The sequence below is a fragment of the Phyllobates terribilis genome, unplaced genomic scaffold (assembly GCF_046119375.1).
Source record: "Phyllobates terribilis strain yellow unplaced genomic scaffold, ASM4611937v1 Scaffold_3__8_contigs__length_932513732, whole genome shotgun sequence".
Lineage (NCBI taxonomy): Eukaryota > Metazoa > Chordata > Amphibia > Anura > Dendrobatidae > Phyllobates > Phyllobates terribilis.
In genome coordinates this window covers 68,048,204-68,062,027 of record NW_027362763.1, presented here as the reverse complement: position 1 = coordinate 68,062,027, position 13,824 = coordinate 68,048,204, and positions in this window count along the sequence as shown.

The window sequence follows — 13,824 nt, the reverse complement described above, 5'->3', positions numbered from 1 at the left end:
AATGAAAACTGTGACCTGATTGGTTTCCCTGGGAGAAAAAGACTGATTGTTCTGTTCAATGTGGTCCAATAAGAGACATGCTGTACACACATTAATAAACCAGAGTGTGAGAAGCTCTTCAGATATGAACATCTCTATACAACATATTACCCAGAGGGTAAGGGATGCATTAAAACCTAACTTTTTGATTTTCATTTAAAAGTGGTCCAAACTTAAAAGTTTATATCCAAAAAAGACAGGAAGTATATAAACTCAATAAAGTAAAAAGATATTTTTATTGAATAAATATAAAAACAAAATACACTAAAAGATATGGGGAGAAAGATACAGAACAGAGTTACACCTCACCCAGTATAAATATAATCAGCCAAGGACAACCTATGCATGGTAAGTATAGTAAAATAATGTACTAATTAGTGATGAGCAAGCACTAAAATGCTCGGGTACTCGTTGCTCGGGTCGAGCAATTTGGAATGCTCGAGTGCTTGGTCCGAGTAACGAGCCCAATGTAAGTCTATGGGAAACTTGAGCATTTTTCAGGCGGCTCCCCCCGGCGATCTGCAGAGGGCCTAAAAATTGCCCAAATCGATGGGAACAGTGCTCAAATGACATGAGAACAGCATGGGGAAGCCCCCTGGAAGCATTTCTGACTCCCAGGTCACTGCTGTCAACAACGTGGTCAGAGTATTACACCACTTTTACGGGCTCACGATAAAACATACAAAAACGAAAACAAAATGGATTTTCCTGGGAAATACAGTACAGACCAAAAGTTTGGACACACCTTCTCATTTAAAGATTTTTATGTATTTTCATGACTTTGAAAATTGTACTTTCACACTGAAGACATTAAAACTATGAATTAACACAAGTGGAATTATATACTTAAAAAAAAGTGTGAAACAACTGAAAATATGTCTTATATTCCAGGTTCTTCAAAGTAGCCACCTTTTGCTTTGATGACTGCTTTGCACACTCTTGGCATTCTCTTGATGAGCTTCAAGAGGTAGTCACCGGAAATGGTTTTCACTTCACAGGTGTGCTCTGTCAGGTTTAATAAGTGCGATTTCTTGCCTTATAAATGGGGTTGGGACCATCAGTTGTGTTGTGCAGAAGTCAGGTGGATACACAGCTGATAGTCCTACTGAATAGACTATTAGAATTTGTATTATGGCAAGAAAAAAAGCAGCTAAGTAAAGAAAAATGAGTGGCCATCATTACTTTAAGAAATGAAGGTCAGTCAGTCTGAAAAATTGGGAAAACTTTGAAAGTGTCCCCAAGTGCAGTTGCAAAAACCATCAAGCGCTACAAAGAAACTGGCTCACATGAGGACCGCCCCAGGAAAGGAAGACCAAGAGTCACCTCTGCTTCTGAGGATAAGTTTATCCGAGTCACCAGCCTCAGAAATCGCAGGATAGCAGCAGCTCAGATTAGAGACCAGGTCAATGCCACACAGAGTTCTAGCAGCAGACACAACTCTTCAACAACTGCTAAGAGGAAACTTTGTGCAGCAGGCCTTCATGGTAAAATAGCTGCTAGGAAACCACTGCTAAGGACAGGCAACAAGCAGAAGAGACTAGTTTGGGCTACAGAACACAAGGAATGGACATTAGACCAGTGGAAATCTGTGCTTTGGTCTGATGAGTCCAAATTTGAGATCTTTGGTTACAACCACCGTGTCTTTGTGCGATGCAGAAAAGGTGAACGGATGGATTCTACATGCCTGGTTCCCACCGTGAAGCATGGAGGAGGAGGTGTGATGGTGTGGGGGTGCTTTGCTGGTGACACTGTTGGGGATTTATTCAAAATTGAAGGCATACTGAACCAGCATGGCTACCACAGCATCTTGCAGCAGCATGCTATTCCATCCGGTTTGCGTTTAGTTGGACCATCATTTATTTTTCAACAGGACAATGACACACCTCCACGCTGTGTAAGGGCTATTTGACCAAGAACGAGAGTGATGGGGTGCTATGCCAGATGACCTGGCCTCCACAGTCACCAGACCTGAACCCAATCAAGATGGTTTGGGGTGAGCTGGACCGCAGAGTGAAGGCAAAAGGGCCAACAAGTGCTAAGCATCTCTGGGAACTCCTTCAAGATTGTTGGAAGACCATTTCCGGTGACTACTTCTTGAAGCTCATCAAGAGAATGCCAAGAGTGTGCAAAGCAGTCATCAAAGCAAAAGGTGGCTACTTTGAATAACCTAGAATATAAGACATATTTTCAGTTGTTTCACACTTTTTTGTTAAGTATATAATTCCACATGTGTTAATTCATAGTTTTGATGCCTTCAGTGTGAGTGTACAATTTTCATAGTCATGAAAATACAGAAAAATCTTTAAATGAGAAGGTGTGTCCAAACTTTTGTTATGTACTGTATGTTAAGGAACATCCTTTCTCTTGCAATGACTTGTATATAAGGCAAAATAAATAACCAAAAACAAAAATACTCCTCCACAACTTGGGCTATGTTCACACGTAGCGTTTTTGATACGTTTTTACACTTTTGCATTGCTTTCAACCAAGACAAACGGATTCACCAGAAAATGTCATTTTAACGTTTTAAAACCTTATCTGGCCATGTGGTGTGTGAGATATCATCAAACACATGCATATAGTGCTGAAAAGACATGGGAAAAGCACAGCATGGGGAAGACCTCGGGAAGCATCTCTGACTCCCAGGTCACTGCCTAAAAGTGTGCCCATCATAAGTGAGCCTTGGCACATGTGAAGATGCCTCCCGCCATGCACCTGTCATTGCAGACTTGCAACAATCACAGTCCATGTCCTTGTCCCACCTCAGCGTTCAGTTGTCCCTACCCCATTCCTTGGAATGCAAGCGCTAGTATGCAGGCAGCCACCCACAGGATGCAATACTATACTGCCAAATATTTGACAGCTGCTTGCACTTGAAATGTGGCCTTTTAGGCTCATGGAGGCTGAAGCTTTTCATAACCTCATGCTCGCTGCGGCCGGGTGTCCATACTCGGTCCCCAGCCGCCACTATATTTCCCGGTATCGCCTCCGCCTTCCACAAGCACAGGTCCCAAAACATTACCCGTGCCCTCCCCAGTGCACTTACTGGGAAGGACCGCCTAACCACAAACACGTGGACTGGTGAATGAGGCCAGGGACTGTACGGTGCCAGTCCTCAACTTTTTTTACTGAGTTGTATTTAGGTGAAAGGACTGGCATAGAGGGAAACCGTATCTACCCTGTGTGTTATTTCTCCCAGGAAGTCCTCTAAAGCTGCTTGCACTTGAAATATGGCCTGAACATTACTGCTGGTACTTTTAAGTGGAAATTTGCTTGCCTCCTACCAGCCTGGAATATATCCAGCAAACTATGGTACAACGCCATGGCATTAGCTCTGCCCCCAGTAGCAAAGCCATTCCCAATTTCCTTCTCAGGAATTTTATTTGGTAGACTGAGTGGCTACCCAAATACATTTTCTCACAACGGAGCTGAAGGTAGAGTGGCAGTAGGTGCAAGTTTCTCCAGCCTGTTAGATATCAGAGGGTGAACGGCAGCACATTGCATCAGTCGTTAGCACTGAAGCCTTGCAGCGCTGGGATCTTGGGTTAAAATACCAGCAAGGACAACATCCGCAAGGACTTTGTATATTCTCCCCATGTTTGCATGTGTTTCCTACTCAGTAAAAAAGCAGCCATAGAGTGTCCGGGAACCTTACCACACACTTTTCTTATCCAGGACTGCTTCTCGGCAGGGTAGGATGGTCCCACCAGAGAATCCTCTGGTGTGCCTTGGCTTCTTTCTCAGGAGAATTCATGATAGCGCTAACTTTGCAGCTGCTATGGGGCTCTTGAGCAGGTGAGAAAGGTTAGCCCTCAGAATCAAATCCTCTTGTGGGCACAATGTTTTTCAATCTGAAACAGCTTCTCAGTCAGAGTTGTATTTCATCACAGCCACATTCTTTAGCTCTGTGAAAGAACTGGCATAGAGGGAAACCGTATCTACCCTGGCTGTCATTTCTCCATCACCAAGTTCCGCCCATTGTCACACATGACCATGCCTGGCTGTATATTCAGCGGTGAAAGCCACAGATTGGGCTTCTGTGTTACAGCTTTCAACATCTCTGCAGTGCTGGGCGGTTTGTCAATTAAGCATTAAGCATGTTATCTTCACCACAGCCTGTTGCCGCTTGGCCAAGGCAGTGCTGCAGTGCTTTCAGCTTGTGACTGATGTGGTCATTTCGGAGATGGAGGAGGAGTTGCATGAGCTAAACAATGTGATTACATTGAGGTTAAATTGGTGACGCTGTTTTTTATACTAAAGAAAGATCCTATTGTTTTGTTTAAGTTATTTTTTAAGACAAATGCATTCACCGGGAAATGTCATTTTAACATTTTACAACCTTATCTGGCAATGTGATGTGTGACACATCATCAGACACATCCTGTTTTATTTATGAAGGAGGGACTCTGAAAATCATAAGCCTATTTTTATAGAGACATCAGACGGCCCTTACTATTCTTTAAAGGCCAGCAGTCAGACCTAGCTATTGTAAGAGAGCCATCAGCCGGCTATGCTTTGCTGTTCCCATTATTAAAAAGTGGGTTCCTATACTGTTATTGCATATCCAGTAACTGCAAGGGCTGCCAAAAATTTGGACGCAACCCAATACCCCTTTGAAGAGACATAGAGGAGTAAAAAAAATGTTCCCATTATAAATGACCGGGTCTCCTATAGTGGTAATGCCCATGCTGTGACTGCAAGAGCTGCCAAAATATGGGAAAAACCCCGCTAAGAATTCAAAGACACATAGAGCAGGGCCACAGAAACAAGGTACGACATGTTCCCATTAGAAAGGAGACGGTCTGCTATACAGTTATAGGGTATGCAGTGATTCCAACAGCTGACCAATTTTAGGAAAAACCCCACTAAGAATTTAAAGACACATAGCGCAGGGCCACAGTAACAAGTACGACATGTTCCCATTAGAAAGGAGAGAGTCTGCTATACAGTTATAGGGTATGCAGTGTGTCCAACGGCTGACCAATTTTAGGAAAAACCCCACTAAGAATTTAAAGACACACAGAGCAGGGCCAAAGTAACAAGGTACATCATGTTCCCATTAGAAAGGAGAGAGTCTGGTATACAGTTATAGGGTATGCAGCGAGTCCAACGGCTGACCAATTTTAGGAAAAACCCCACTAAGAATTTAAAGACACACAGAGCTGGGCCACAGTAACAAGTACGACATGTTCCCATTAGAAAGGAGAGAGTCTGCTCTACAGTTATAGGGTATGCAGTGAGTCCAACGGCTGACCAATTTTAGAAAAAAAAACCACTAAGAACTTAAAGACACATAGAGCAGGGCCACAGTATTGACAAATTCCCATTAGAAAGGAGAGCGTCTCCCATAGTGTTGGCCTATGCAGTGAATGCAAGGGCTGCCAAAAATTTGGAGGCTGTTCAATGACCCTTGGAAGAGACGTGGAGGAGGGCCTCATAAAAAAATGTTCCCATTAGAAAGGAGTGGGCCTCGTATACTTGTAATGGCCATGCACTAAGTGTATAGGCTGACAAACATTTACCCCTGGGGGGTATACATGAACATACTGTATAAAAAAAATTTTTTACGGTCATCATAAACACCCTTTAAAAAATTATGTGGGTGTTGCATCACGGACCACGGAGGAGGACAAGAGCAAACAGCCAAAATCAGGAAACGTATACCCATGTGTGGGTGTGAAAAGGTGCATGGGAATACACTTCCCAAGAAAAGACACTGGATATGAGTTTTTGATACACTGCTATCATTCGGTGGTGTTGAGAAGTCTGACCCAATCCAGCCCTTGTTCATTTTTATAAGATTCAGCCTGTCAACATTTTCAGTTGACAGGCGGATGCGCTTATCAGCTATAATTCCATAAGCAGCACTAAAAACCTGCTCTGATAAAACGCTGGCGGCAGGGCAGACCAGGACCTCCAAGGCATAGAGAGCCAGTTCATTCCACGCATCCAGCTTGGATACCCAATAATTATAAGGCACAGCGGAATCACGGAGAACGTTGGTACGGTCGGCAAGGTACTCCCTCAGCATCTTCCCAAACTTTGCACTCCTTGTCAGAGTACCCCGCGCCTCAGGGTCTGTGCGATGGGAGGGTCTGAGAAATCTCTCCCAGAACTTTGACAGTGTTACCCTGACTCTGCTGGATTGAAGTTGTGTCTTTCTCGCATGTACTCCTTGGTTGTCCAGCGAAGTGTGCCCTCTGCTGCCAGTGTTAGATGGGAATTTTTTTAATAGTTCCGCAACAAGGGCCTTCTAGTACTGCCCCATTTTTGTACACCTGTCCACCTCATGAACAAGAGATATAAAGCTCTCCCTATAGCATGGGCTAGAAGTGTCACCAACCAGTAATGACTGTCACCCAAAATTTTGAGAACGCAAGGGTCATGGGAAAGGCAGTGTAACATAAACTCAGCCATGCATGCCAGACTACTAACAGGCAAGACTTCCGTGTCCTCACCAAGAGGATGACTGACCTTGCTCTCCTCCTCCTCCTCTCTGTCCTCTGGCCATCCACGTTGAACAGACGCTATGACAGCTGTGCAGGTAGTACCGTCTATAGCGCATGAAACTAGCTCCTGTCCTTCCTCCTCCTCTTCCTCTTCCCCATTGTCACCCAATCCACATTGGGATGAGATGAGGCTGGGCTGTGTGTAATCAACCTGTATGGTTCCTTGCTCCATCTCATCGTGCTCCGCCTGCAATGCATCCTCTTTGATTGTGAGCAGAGAGCATTTCAGAAGACAGAGAAGCGGGATGGTGATGGAGGATGGTACATATGTCTAACATCCATGTCCACTACTGAGGTCTTATGTGTGGAGTCTGAACTGAATACCGATAGCCTTGTTGATTGCTGGTACTCAACAACAGCCCTCTTCTGCTCGCAAATCCTTCCCAACATCTGCAGTGTAGAGTTCCAACGCGTCGGGACATCACACACCAGTCCGTGAGCTGGTAGCTGCAAACGCTGCTGAAACACTGCAAGGGCTGCCGAAGCGGTAGGTGACTTTCTAAAATGGGCACACAGGAGGCGTACTTTAACAAGCAGATCCGGGTAGGATTTGAGAAACCTCTTAACCACGAGTTTAAGCACATGGGCAAGGCATGGTACGTGTATGAGCTCGCCTCGCCTCAGAGCCGCCACCAGGCTCCAGCGATTGTCACATATGACCATGCCGGGCTGTAGGTTCAGTGGTGTGAGCCACAGATCTGCCTGCTTTTTCAGAGCTGTCCACAACTCTTTAGCAATGCGCGGTTTGTCACCTAAGCATATTAGCTTCAGCACAGCCTTTTGCTGCTTGGCCGAGGCAGTGCTGCAGTGCTTCCAGCTTGTGACTGATGTGGTCATTTCGGAGATGGAGGCTGAAGAGGAGGATGAGGCTGAGGAAGATGAGGTGCAGGAGCTGTAGACCGTGGGGGCAGCCGTGACTGACCCAGGGCCCGCAATCCTTGGAGTCGGGAGGAAGTGTTCCGTTCCAAGGTCCGACTGGGTCCCGGCTCCCACTATGTTAACCCAGTGTGCCATCTTCGAGATGTACCGTCCGGCCCACAAGCACTTGTCCACATGTCCGTGGTTAGGTGCACTTTACTGGTAACTGCTTTGTTGAGGACATGGCTAATGTTTCGGGACACGTGCTTGTGTAATGCGGGGATGGCACACCGGGAGAAATAGTGGCGGCTGGGGACCGAGTACCGAAGGGAAGCCGCCGCGATCAGGTTGCGGAATGCTTCTGTCTCCACGAGCTTAGTAGGCAACATTTCCAGTGCAAGCAGTCGTAAAATTTGAGAATTTAGTAGTTTGGCCTGTGGGGCGTTGGCTGCATATTTGCGCTTGCGTTCCAAGGACTGGGGTATGGACAACTGAACGCTGCACTGGGACAAGGACATGGACGCGCTTCCTGATGCTGATACTTGATAGTATGCAATGACACTTGCAAGGCAGGAGGCATCTTCGCATGCACCATGGACAGGGGATTGGCTTGCAAGCACAACAGCGGAAGAAGCAATGGTGCCACCCACAGACACTGTTCCTGGACCCTAGCATTTGGCCCACAAAGTCGGGTGCTTTGCTGCCATGTGCCTGATCATGCTGGTAGTGGTCAGGCTGGTCGTTTTGCCACCCCTGTTGATGCTGGCCTGGCAGGTGGTGCAAATGGCCTTTTTGGGGTTATCAGCAGAGTCTTTTAAAAACAACCAGACTCGGGAAGACCTAACAGTTGTTCTGGCAACTTCCTTCGTGTTGGTGTTATGGAGAACAGTTGCCTGCCTTCTGTCTGCAGCCAGCACACTGCTTCTTCCTGCCTGTTGGGGTGCTCTGCCTCCCTCCCCCTGTGTGCTGCTGTCCTCGCTCTGCATGTCCTCCTGCCAGGTTGAATCAGTTACTATATCATCCACCACCTCGTCTTCCACTTCCGCACCCTGGTCCTCCTCCTGACTTTCTGGCAATTGTGTCTCATCATCGTCCACCTCTTGTGACACTTTCCCACCGTCGCCTTCATGTGCTGCTCAAATATTTGGGCATCGCTACATGCGATCTCCTCTTGCCCCGCTTCAAGTGGACCGGGCGAGAGGCCTGAATCTATAAATGGAAAAGTGAACAGCTCTTCAGAGTGTCCAAGTGTGGGATCAGTTGTCTCCGGGCACTCTGCATGGTAGGAGGAAGGAGGATCAGGGTGAGGAATATGCGGCCCAGACTCACGGCTACTGAGACTTGCCTGTGGGGAAGACAGGGTGGTGGTGGTGGTGTTGGCTAAGTGACTGGAAGCATTATCCACTATCCAACCAACAAGCTTTTGACACTGCTCTGGTTTCAATAGTGGTGTGCTGCGGTCCACTAGGAATTGGGACAGGAAGACAGGCGAGAAGATGTGGGTGTTTGTAAGTGGCAAAATTTCAACTTGCCCATGGCCTTGTCCTTGGCCTCTGCATGCACCATCACCATCACGTCCAGTTCCCCGTCCCTTGCCACGTACCTTGCCCATTCTAAATGGAGGACAGTATCTTCCACACTCACTACAAATGACTGAGTTTGGAGCGAATTTATATGTGATTCGTGTGACTGAGAAAACAGAGTTTTAAATACCTGGCCTGTACAGTGCTGGCCAAAAGTATTGGCACCCCTGCAATTCTGTCAGATAATACTCAGTTTCTTCCTGAAAATGATTGCAATCACAAATTCTTTGGTATTATTATCTTCATTTAATTTGTCTTCAATGAAAAAACACAAAAAGAATTGTCCTAAAGCCAAATTGGATATAATTCCACACCAAACCTAAAAAAGGGGGGTGGACAAAAGTATTGGCACCCTTTGAAAAATCATGTGATGCTTCTCTAATTCGTGTAATTAACAGCACCTGCAACTTACCTGTGGCACCTAACAGGTGTTGGCAATAACTAAATCACACTTGCAGCCAGTTAACATGGATTAAAGTTGACTCAACCTCTGTCCTGTGTCCTTGTGTGTACCACATTGAGCATGGAGAAAAGAAAGAAGACCAAAGAACTGTCTGAGGACTTGAGAAACCAAATTGTGAGGAAGCATGAGCAATCTCAAGGCTACAAGTCCATCTCCAAAGACCTGAATATTCCTGTGTCTTCCGTGCGCAGTGTCTTCAAGAAGTTTAAAGCCCATGGCACTGTGGCTAACCTCCCTAGATGTGGACGGAAAAGAAAAATTGACAAGAGATTTCAACGCAAGATTGTGCGGATGGTGGATAAAGAACCTCGACTAACATCCAAACAAGTTCAAGCTTCCCTGCAGTCCGAGGGTACAACAGTGTCAACCCGTACTATCCGTCGGCGTCTGAATGAAAAGGGACTGTATGGTAGGATACGCAGGAAGACCCCACTTCTTACCCCGAGACATAAAAAAGCCAGGCTGGAGTTTGCCAGAACTTACCTGAGAAAGCCTAAAAAGTTTTTTAAGAATGTTCTCTGGTCAGATGAGACAAAAGTAGAGCTTTTTGGGAAAAAGCATCAATATAGAGTGTACAGGAAAAAAAAAGAGGCATTCAAAGAAAAGAACACGGTCCCTACAGTCAAACATGGTGGAGGTTCCCTGATGTTTTGGGGTTGCTTTGCTGCCTCTGGCACTGGACTGCTTGACCGTGTGCATGGCATTATGAAGTCTGAAGACTACCAACAAATTTTGCAGCATAATGTAGGACCCAGTGTGAGAAAGCTGGGTCTCCCTCAGAGGTCATGGGTCTTCCAGCAGGACAATGACCCAAAACACACTTCCAAAAGCACTATAAAATGGTTTGAGAGAAAGCACTGGAGACTTCTAAGGTGGCCAGCAATGAGTCCAGACCTGAATCCCATAGAACACCTGTGGAGAGATCTCAAAATGGCAGTTTGGAGAAGGCTCCCTTCAAATATCAGGGACCTGGAGCAGTTTGCCAAGGAAGAATGATCTACAATTCCAGCAGAGCATTGTAAGAAACTCATTGATGGATCCCGGAAGCGGTTGTTCGCAGTTATTTTGGCTAAAGGTTGTGCAACCAAGTATTAGGCTGAGGGTGCCAATACTTTTGTCCGGCCCTTTTTTGGAGTTTTGTGTGAAATGATCAATGATTTGATTTTTGCTTCATTCTCTTTTGTGTTTTTTCCTTGCAAGCAAATTAAATGAAGAGAATAAGACCAAAGAATTTGTGATAGCAATCATTTTCAGGAAGAAACTGAGTATTATCTGACAGAATTGCAGGGGTGCCAATACTTTTGGCCAGCACTGTAGGTAAGTAGTTTTACTAGCAAACCAGTGTCAAAAACTTTGCAGACACACTGAAATTTTTTTTAATGGAAACAGAAATGGCAGTATTTTTTGACAACGTATATGTGATCCGTGTGACTGAGAAAACAGAGTTTTAAATACCTGGCCTGTAGGTATCTATTTTGAACAGCAATCTGGTGTCAATTGCTTCACTGAGACACTGACATTTTTTTTTTAATGGAGGCCAGAAATGGCAGTATTTTCTGAAAACGTATATGTAATCTGTGTGACAGAGAAAACACAGTTTTAAATAGCTGGATTTTTAGCGCTGTAATATGGAAAGGACCTGGCTGTATTCTGCAGTGCCAACAAGCAAATAGCGCAGAAAAACGGTGTTCTCTGGATTGCTTTTTAAGAAAATAATGAACATTAAGATCCAAAAAAATGTATTCCTGGCACCTGAGACTTGGGCCTTTGTATAGAAATATCTAACAGCAGCAGAAGGCAGAATTGGAATGGAGCCTCCTGTGCTATATGCACTGCAGTCTGCTATATACACTGCCTGCCTGCCTATATACACTGCCTGCCTGATATCTCTGCAGATGGATTATTTAGACCTCAGAAGGACTGTTTGTTAAGTTGGATATGTGTAATGTACATTTTTTATCCCTACACTACCTAATACACAAGCAAATCTCTCCCTGACACAGCAGCCGCTCTCCCTACACTCTCTGATCTGGAGGGACTGTGACGAGCATGGCGGCGCCAGGTCTGATATAGACCTGATGAAGCTGTACAGCCAACCAATCACTGTAATGCCCACAATCAACATGGCTACGGCATTACAGTGCATGGCAGGCAATCCTTGCATGTTGATTAGCTCTCTAAAGAGCGCCAGATATGCAGGGAGGGGACCCGAGTTCCCGCCCGAGCAACCGGGAAATACTCGCCGAGCTTGTCGAGCACCATGCTTGGGCGAGTACCGAGTAGTGGCGAGCACGTTCGCTCATCACTAGCTCCAATACATTCCCCAGAAAAATATAAAAATGCTACCCAGCTCATAAACATTAGGGAGGTTTTACTGTTCCACATAGTTTGTACTTACCAGGTAGCTCAGCTGTTGACATTACTGTAGGTGAGCCAGGAGTGACGTTGACTTGAGCTCTTTACCTTTAAGACTTTTATGATGAGCATACATGTTAGATAGGTTTTGGAAAAGCACGTTTGACCAACAGCTACCTGTTTTGACTTCACATACACATACTTGCCAATGTTTTTGATAGGGAGAGTGAAATAAGTAGCTGTTAGGGCACAGTCAGATGGTTGTATAAATTAGATTGAGATCAGAATGCAATGTTCGGACTGGCCGGCCAATGTCCCAACCCGAGAGTGACAGCTGCATAGAAATATATGAGGGTGTCACGCTTTGGTCAGGAGACCCACCAGCAAGTCAGAGCATTCCAATCTCAGTCCGATTTATACAGCTGTCTGAATGCACCCTTCGACACCTCAGCGGCTGTCAAAGTGACATACGGCTTAGAAAAGGTATGAAATGCTTGCTACCTGAAATCAATTGTACTCAGACCAAGCTTTCTAACACTGGGCAGCACATTTTGCTCCAGAATGTCTTGACAATCTTGAGATTTCATTGTACCATGCACAAATACAAGACACCCCGTGCCAGATGCAACAAAGCAACCCCAAAACATAACTCAGTCTCCTCCATGTGTCACAGTAGGTACAATCTTCTTTTCTTTTTATGCTTCATTATCTGTGAAGATAGAACTGATGTGATGCCAAAAAGCTTCAGTTTTGTCTCATCTGATCAAAGTACATTTTCCTAGAAGCTTTGTGGCTTATCAATATGCATTTTGGCAAATTAAAGTTTTTCTTTTTTATGATTTTCTTTAAACAGTGGTTTCCTCCTTTGTTGTCTTCCATGATGTCCACTTTGGCTAAGACAGTAACGAATGGCGTGATCTGGCCCTGATGTACCTTGAGCTTGGAGTTCACCTCTAATCTCTTTGGAAGTTGTTGCGGATTCTTTAGTTACGATTTTTATTAATTGCCTCTTCAATTTGTCATCGATTTTGCCACCATGTCCGGGGAGCCATAGACCTTAAATTTCTAAATAATATGTGCAACTGTTGATACAAGAAAATTGAGCTGTTTGAAGCTGGTCTTAGCCTACGTCTTTAATATGTTTCTGTATCATTTTCTTTCTACTCTTGTGATACAACTCTCTCCTTTGCTCCATGTTCAGTGTGGTACACACCATGATATCAAACAGCACAGTAACTACTTTTTACCTTTCAAATAAGCACTGACTAATTACAAGTTTTCAGACACCTGTGATGCTAATTACAGGACACATCTTAGTTCAATATGTCCCTATGGTAAAATTATTTTCAATCTTTTATAGCTGTACCATCATTTCTGCCAGGCTATATTCATTAGTTTGCTTTTTTTTTATTTTTTGTTGAACCAAAATTTAAAGGGAACCTGTCACCAGGTTTTTTCCATATAACCTACGGCCACCAGAGCAAAGTACTGTTCTGCGCATGAGTGGGGAGAGGCCAAAGAGCACAGAATTGGAGAGAATTGGAGTCGCATATACAGCATTCTAATGTCACATTGAGCTGAAAGGAGCTGGAAGTAGGTTATATGGGAAAAACCTGGTGACAGGTTCCTTTTAAAAGCAATGTTTAATTTCATTAGATGATATTCAGTAAATTTTAAATCGGAAATTACTTTTGTCAGTTTCAAAGTTATTCAGTGACCATTGTGGGTTTTTCTTACTCTAAAAGTAGGCACCAACAATTTTGTCCATTGTAGTATATCAGGCTATTGATGATGTCATAGGATCAGTTAATCCCTAAATATACTGTGCTTCCCAAACATAGCGCCTGACTCTTAAGCATGGGTTAGATCTATTGATGAGCACAAGTGCTCGTTACTCGAGTTTTCCCAGGGTGCTCGGGTATGCACTGAGTATCACCGGTGCTCAAGTGACATGCTCGAGTGTCCGCGGCCACATGTTTCGCTGCTGTTAGACATCCAAAAAAAATGCGGGGATTCC